This window comes from Nelumbo nucifera, chromosome 3, assembly GCF_055504915.1.
Source record: "Nelumbo nucifera cultivar China Antique chromosome 3, China Antique-T2T, whole genome shotgun sequence".
Classification (NCBI taxonomy): domain Eukaryota; kingdom Viridiplantae; phylum Streptophyta; class Magnoliopsida; order Proteales; family Nelumbonaceae; genus Nelumbo; species Nelumbo nucifera.
This window is the reverse complement of record NC_142651.1, coordinates 61,243,251-61,250,805: the sequence shown is the minus strand read 5'-3', so window position 1 is coordinate 61,250,805 and position 7,555 is coordinate 61,243,251. Positions and strand designations below refer to the sequence as shown.

At 34.0% G+C, this 7,555-nt stretch overlaps 1 pseudogene; it reads right to left on the bottom strand.

The window, feature by feature from the left end:
• Positions 1 to 1,095: 1,095 nt before the first annotated feature.
• Positions 1,096 to 2,898, bottom strand: LOC148801257 (DNA replication licensing factor MCM5 pseudogene; annotated as a pseudogene).
• Between the last annotated feature and the right edge of the window lie 4,657 nt (positions 2,899 to 7,555).

Below are 7,555 nucleotides of genomic sequence, written 5' to 3'. Positions count from 1 at the left end.
ATGTTCAATAGTTTTCCAATGTGGGACAAAGCTTAAAGGAAGAGAACCAAGTTAAAAAACTAGTTATGGTGGGAAATTTAAAACCATTTTCAAGTGCATGTGTATGTGTATTTTTTTATGTAATTAATCCAAAGTCCAAAGTATCAGAAACGCAAGGTGTATCGGAAAGGTAAATTTAAGAGATGTATTGAGATACTCTTTGGAAATGCATAGATACAGACAAAAATCAAGATACACATAAATAAGCTAGAAAATAAAAAAAAATCCTTTGAAATATATGGTAACAACAACAAAAATGACTTTTATGTGATTATAACTAATTTATGTAAACATAAAAACCATACTTTAATGATTTATATAAAGTATCGGGACATAATTAGTAACTGTTGAAAAATAATAGAAGAACTAAAATGTATGTGTACATATATACTAATATTTTTAGTTAATATCTTTTTGAAGTTATTTATTAGTTAGTTTTTAATAAATAAATATAATTTGTATTAATCTTATTATTATATAAATTTTAATAGTTAAATTTTAGCATTTATTAAGAAACATCCACTAAGAGAAGAAAAATAACTTTAAGAATAAAAATTCATGGTATTAAGATAAGCCATTAAGGTTGACATAGTGCTTAATTAGTTGTTGTTTTTGTAAATAAATAACTAGGGTTTGAAACTTCTTACCTTCAAATTATGATTTTAACAAGTTATTTGACTTAACTAGAATTTAGTGATGTCTTAAATGCCTTAATTAAAGGTAACTCATAAGCATTTAACTAAATAATATTAGCATTTAACAATGTCTCAAATCTAAAGGTTTAATTAAAAGTGATATAAATGAGAGAGAAAAGAGATAAATTAAACTAAATTTTTTTGTTTTATAAAAAATATTAAATTTGAATTTAAAAAGTAAAAAGAGAGGAAAATTAAACTCAGTTGATACAATGTGTGTATTGGTCTTATACGATTGAAAAGTATGAAACTATGAAATCCTATATGTTCCATGTATAAGATCTCTCCTAAAACAAAACGCGTAGGCCTATACATTGTGAAATTTTAAACTTTAAATTTATCAATCAAATACCCATTGAATTTAATTTCTAATCAAATACTGATTGTGAGACATGGACTTTATAATATGGCTAGCTATAAGTTTATCCTTACTATACATCTTAACATGTTTCATAGTTAAAATAAGATTGAACTTGAAAAGAATTGTTGTCTACAAATCAATGTTATTCAGTGTAGTTTTTAGATTATCATAACATCTTGACGGAGGGTTAGCAGTTGCAAGCATAGGGTTGGCAGCTTTGGCAATGGATGTGGTTCCACTGCCTCGTGAGTGGCAAACTTGACTTCAAACCTCATTTTCTCAAATTCATCAATACAGACAAACTCCACCATTTGTCAAAATTATGGTTTCACCTTCAAGATAAAATCCATGTGAGCTTCTATCACGAATCGCAATTCACAAAAGCTATATGACCAGTAGTAGATGAGCTTTTCCCTAAAGTATAAACAACTCAAATCGATGTGTTCTCAACAAACTTAAGAAATTGTGGTTTGGTAGTAAACGAGTCCCCTAACAATAAGACATTGATTTCATCACTTGGTTGTACACCATCTGGTAATTCATTCCTTGATTCTCCAAATAAAAGACATGCAACATCTTTCTTCATGTCCATATATAGAGGGAACAATCTTGGAACATGTATTCTTATATGAACTTTGACCTGCAACAAACTTTTTAAAATTCTTCTATTCCTCTTGTATGAAGGTAGAGGGACCCTGAGAGGAGACTTCATTTGCTTCTTCATTTCCTACAATTCAAATATAAGGTTGTCCAACTGCAACAACTCCTTTCTTGGCAGTAGAATTGACTGCTTTTATAAATTTCCATGATGGTTGCACTTGGGTTGCGATGAAGCTAAAATAAGGTGTGATTTTGACTAATTGTGTTGCAATGGAGCTGAACTAAGGTACAATTTTCGGTTGCAAGGTCTAATATGTGATTTTGGGTGAGGTGCAGTTTTGGGTAATATTTTAGGTGCGATTTTGACTAAGGTGTGGTTTTGAGTGTGATTTTGACTAAGGTGCGATTTTGGGTGTGATTGTAGCTACAATGGGGACTTAGGGTGCAATTACAAGTAGGATAGAGGTAAAGCGTGCTGCGTTGTGTATCGCCAAGTTGTGGTTTCAATCTACATTGGGGTGTCTATTGCATTGAGCATTGCTAAAATACAATTTCTAGCTAAGTTGAGAGGGCTTATCGTGCCAAGCCTCTTTGAGATACCTCTTATGCGATTCCAAATTGTAAAACCAACAACTTTAACTCTTGAAGTTTTAACTTTAATCACTCACAATACTTAGGTGCAAAATTAGGCCTAAACAACTCCTAGTAAAGGTATTAATTATTGTTCCTAGTGGAGTTGCCAGTTGTAAGCTTCGACAAGCTCATTACCAGCTCAAAAAGATGGAGTTGCCACCCATTTTTTTGAGCAAATGGACCTTTGTTTCTAGCTTTAAAAATTGATATATCTTCTTTGATAGTGATTCCGTTCTCTACCAGGAAATGCACTTAACTAAGAGATTTTCAATTCAAAGGATTGTGAGAGCGCAGGTGTTAAGCACTCATCTCTTCAAGCTACTCTAGTAGCCCAATACAGGAATGGTTTAGGTTCAATTTCTAATGAAAAAGCAATAGGTTACCTTTGAGGTGATGTAATTAGGCCTTAGATACTAATTTCCCCAAGTATCTCACCTCTTTACCTCTTTTTCTCAGTCTAGGAGAATTTGATAATGCAAGTTCTCCATGGTCTCGGAACTTCAAACAAACCAGAAATTATAAACTCGAGCTAAAAAAGGAGTGAGAGGCTTACCTCTTGTGTGGAACCATGGAAAAGGTTTTCTAGTAGTTAGAATGAGTTAGAATGAAACCTGAATAGGCTATTGAGTTAGAGAGTACTTCTGGTTGCAAATCTTCAGCCTGAGAGCAGAGGGGCAAATTCAAAGTTTAAGGTTCACATGCTTGGGGATTTTAAGTAAATGAGGGTTTTATAGAGGCAAGATATGCTTCTCAGGCCTCTCCCCCTTTTTCCTCTCTTCTCAAGTCTACTTCTATAGATTGAGTTGGCCACTTTTTATAGAGAAAAGAAAGGAACATGTCTGAAATTTGCCCAATCAAAGAGTTTGGGCTTCAAGACAACTTTTTTAAGTAAAAGGTAAAGATTTTTCAAAGAAAATGGGGCTTAGTTGACTTTTCCTTTTTGGTGAAAGGATTATCCTTGATTTATGGTTGATTTTCACAGGTTTTGTGTGTCAATTGAGGTTTTGGGGCATGCCTACCATTGCAATATCGTATTTGGGGTTAGTGGCATAAAATGTAAATTTAAATCACCCATAACAATAATTTTGTCTTTTATTGGTTTTAAGTAGGGATATCTTTGGGATTTTAGGATTTTTAAATATACTAGGCCTAATTTTATTGGTATAAGTGTTTAATAGGTTAAGTATGGATCTGACATCAGTCATCGCCCTTTTGATGTTTCAAGTTAGAACAAATGAAGTGACAATTTAATCTGGAACATTTGAATGAAATCTTTATAGTTTAACAATCAAACGAGAGAATTAGGTCATGAAACTTGATGTGTTGGGGTTTTTTTGGGTCTTTGAACATAATGGTGAGGTCTGATTGGATAAGTGCAATTGGGATGCTAGAGTTCTATGGCTAGTAAGCTTTAATTAACGAGATTTGCCGAAATAGAATTTTGGCTTGATTGAAGGTCAAATGAGAGAATCTTAGGATGAGATTTGGTGGATGAACGTTTTTGAATGTCTCAAATCTGATGGAAGTGATGGATATTTGATTAAAGGTATGGATTATAGGATTTTGTTAAGGTTCTATTAGCATATGGTTTATTAATTAATAAAGAGGCTTAAAATGGAATCTCACTTTTCTAATAGTCAAACGAAGGAGTTTTGATGTGTTGGGGACTTTTTTGGTTTTTGAACATAGTGGTGAGGTCTGATTGGTCAAACAAGGATATGATGGTGAAGATCTACGGTTGGTAAGCTTTGATCAACGAGATTTATTGAAACAAAATCTTTGCATGATGGAGGGTCAAACGAGGTAATTTTGGTATTAAATTTGGCATGTGGGCATGGATTAAGGTGAGGAATCAGGTGGATGGTTCTGATTTGAGAAAGAATTGATTGGTCTTGGTTGTCTATCTTTATTAGCTTTTGGTCAAGGCTATCGAAATAGAGTCTTATTGTTTTCAATGTTGATCATCATGGATTTGAGGTGAGATTTGGAGGTTTATTGTATTTTAGTATCCTTAATGAAATTAATGTGTTGGATTTGGATTTGGGTTACCAAGATTTGAACATCGCGTAGATCAAACTATTGGAAAGGGGGTTGATGTGATGAACAATAGATCTTTAGAGTTTGGTTATGAAATTTAACACATAATTGTGAAGTTTCAGATAAAAAGGGATTTTATAGGTTTTGATAGGTCTCGGGTTGATTTGTTTTTCTTTTGAAATTTTGGGTCTAAAAAAGAGAGTTTAAGGAGGTAGGGTGAAGGGGCCGAGCAATAATTCGGTGCTAGCAGCATCAAAAAATTCAATTGTTCATGTCTTATAGGCACCCAAAAGTCGGATTGGTTGTAAGGTTTTGCTAGAACCCATAAATCCAATTGTTTAGTAGAATTCTCAAGAGGGTTCTCGAGGGGAGGCCATAGGGTGAGGTTTGGATGAACCTCTATAAAAATCCTTGTATGCTTGCTACAATCAATCACTTTACTTGTTTATCTTTACTTATTTGATTATTCCAATATGTGCATTGTATTGCATAGCACGCATACACACTCACACAATCTTCCATTCCATCAAATTTTTGTTCATTGTCTTAAAAGGCTTTAGTTGGGAAAAATATTTTTTATAGCCACTTCACCCTCTCTTGGTTTAGAATATTTGTGCAACAAAGAAAAGTAGAAAGACTACAATCATTAGCGAGCTAATTTGAAGGAACCTAAGGGTAGCTTAATTATGTAGTCCAATTATGGATAAGGAAATAAGATAATATTTAATGCAAGTACATCTATTGAAAGCTCTAAGCCTAAATGACCTACAATGGAATTCTTTTCATCTTTTTTAGATGATGCAAGTCCTAGTCCATGTGAAGTGGTTAAAGAATTTTTTAGAGAAGGCAAGTTATGTAACATGTTTTTTCAACAAAAAAAAAGTTGTGTAACATGGCTTACAAGGTTATAATGAAAATTGTTATAAATAGAATGAGAGATTTTTTTTTTGACAAAATTATATCACCTTGGTACAATGCTTTTATTCTAAGAAGGCAAATGTTTAAACGTACTACTAACTCAAGATGTGATGAACTCAGTTAAAGAAAAAGGAATAGAAGTAGGTAAAGTTAAGAGGTGGAAAAAGCTTATGATAGAATTGAGTGAACCTATATAGAAGTTCCATTAGCTCGGTGTTTATCAAACTTGAGTTGATAGTATCATGAAGTGCATTAAAACTCTATGTTTCACTTTTCTAGTAAATGGCAACAAAGTAGATAACATGCATAAAGCTTAGTAGAGGCCCCTAAATAGGGGTACAACTCCAACCTGAGCCCAACTCAAGGTTTTGAATGTGTTGGGCTTGGGCCAGAAAACTCAGGCCTGGCCTAACACAACCCAAGTCAAACCCAACTTGATATCACTTGAAAAAAATACATAATTATGTGTATTATATTTATATAAACTATCTTTTTCTAATTATACATACATGTGTATATGTATAAATTATGTTTATGTAAATTTGTAAATGAAATTTGTACATTTTTTCAATCAATTCTACTTTTAAATTGAACCATAAGCCCAATAAAAGATGACTATGTAAAAATATATAAATAAGTTCTTTTAATGTAAGTATGTGGATTCATGCTCTTTGGAGATTGTGCCGAGGACACTCGAGTAAGTGACAATAGCACACTCACAATGCCAAGTTTCCATACTTGAGCAGCAATTGAATAATGTTGAAGAACACCCACATATGACTTACAACTCAAGAATCCTCACAACAAAGTCCTATCTAAGTGTTAATCGCAACAAATAGACATCCTTGTGATGAGACGTAGTAAATCATGGTCGCAATGCAAAATGCAATTGAGCTTATCTCAAACACTAGTGTCTTGTGATTTAGCACCAAACTACAACAACGTAATGTGTTAACTAGCGTAACAATGCCACAAGCAAATGGCTAAGGTGTTAGAGGCTTCTAGAAGTAGGGTTGTAGTTGGAGTCGGGTTCACGTGTAGATTTTGAGAGGAGGGGCAGGGGCCCAGATCCTAGGATCTCTCTACAACACATGGCCAAACCCTACTTGTTCCCTTTCTACCTCATATATAATAGAATAATAAACTTTCCCACTTTGGGGAAAGTTCCCTCTTATGCTGTGTGATTTTCCTATTCGATTAGGGAGACTCCTTTATAAATAAAGGCCCAAAGCTCTTAAGAAACTACATAGTCATCGTCTTGCATAAGCTCTTCTGGACTACATCCTCAACCTCCATTATAGCCCCCATCACAACCTTCTGCAACCCACCCTCCTGCCTTCTTCCTCCTCTTAGGTCATCTATGCACCGTCTTTCAGGTATACCCTTACTCTTGCTTTAGCCACCTATATACCGTTTACACCTGGATTTAGCCACTTCACAACCAACCACCTTCTACCTTACCTAGGCACTTCATTTAGGCCCAATGCAACGCCTGAAGTGCTAATTTGTGCAAGAACGAGAGAGGGTATTTGGCTTTGTAATGGACTTGTGCCAACCTCTGGTGTTCACACACCCTTTTAATCACCTCCGAACCATGAAGCCATTTCCATTCAATGTTATGAAGGGAAACTATATATACATTGCAACTACACATCATAACAACTTATAAGTTAACCTAATCATCATGAATCTTGCTATCTTCTACAGAAAAGTAAACATACGGTGAACTCATGTTCATGATTATGAATAGTTATAATTTGGGTTTGTTCATAAGATTTTTCATCTAAAATTTTAAACTGAAGTTAGATGTAGGTTGGAGACAATTTTCTTTATTTCAGTTTTGGGTAGAAATCCAAATGATATAAACTTAAAAATGATGGATCTCAGCCATATGTGTTTTGACAGGAAATGAGCTAGTAACTATGATGATTGACTGTTAAATTTCTACATAATGGTTTAGGCTACCAACAAAGTATGAGTTTCATATCATACCAAGCCAACACTCAAATTCAAATTCCATTTTAGATCCATCTGATAGCTATGAACTTGGGTAGTGTTGGGTTAGGTCTAGGACGAACTAGACCCAATCCTAAGACTTGGACTAAGCTTGAGTGTAGTCCAACCTAAACCCTTAACACAACTGAGGTTGATTGTAACTTTTTGGTGTATGGTCATTCAGAGAGAAATGAGACTTCATTGGGGGCCATCAATAAATAAACATTGAAATAAATGTTGTTACCTATTTCTTTCCTACATAAAATATACAAAGACA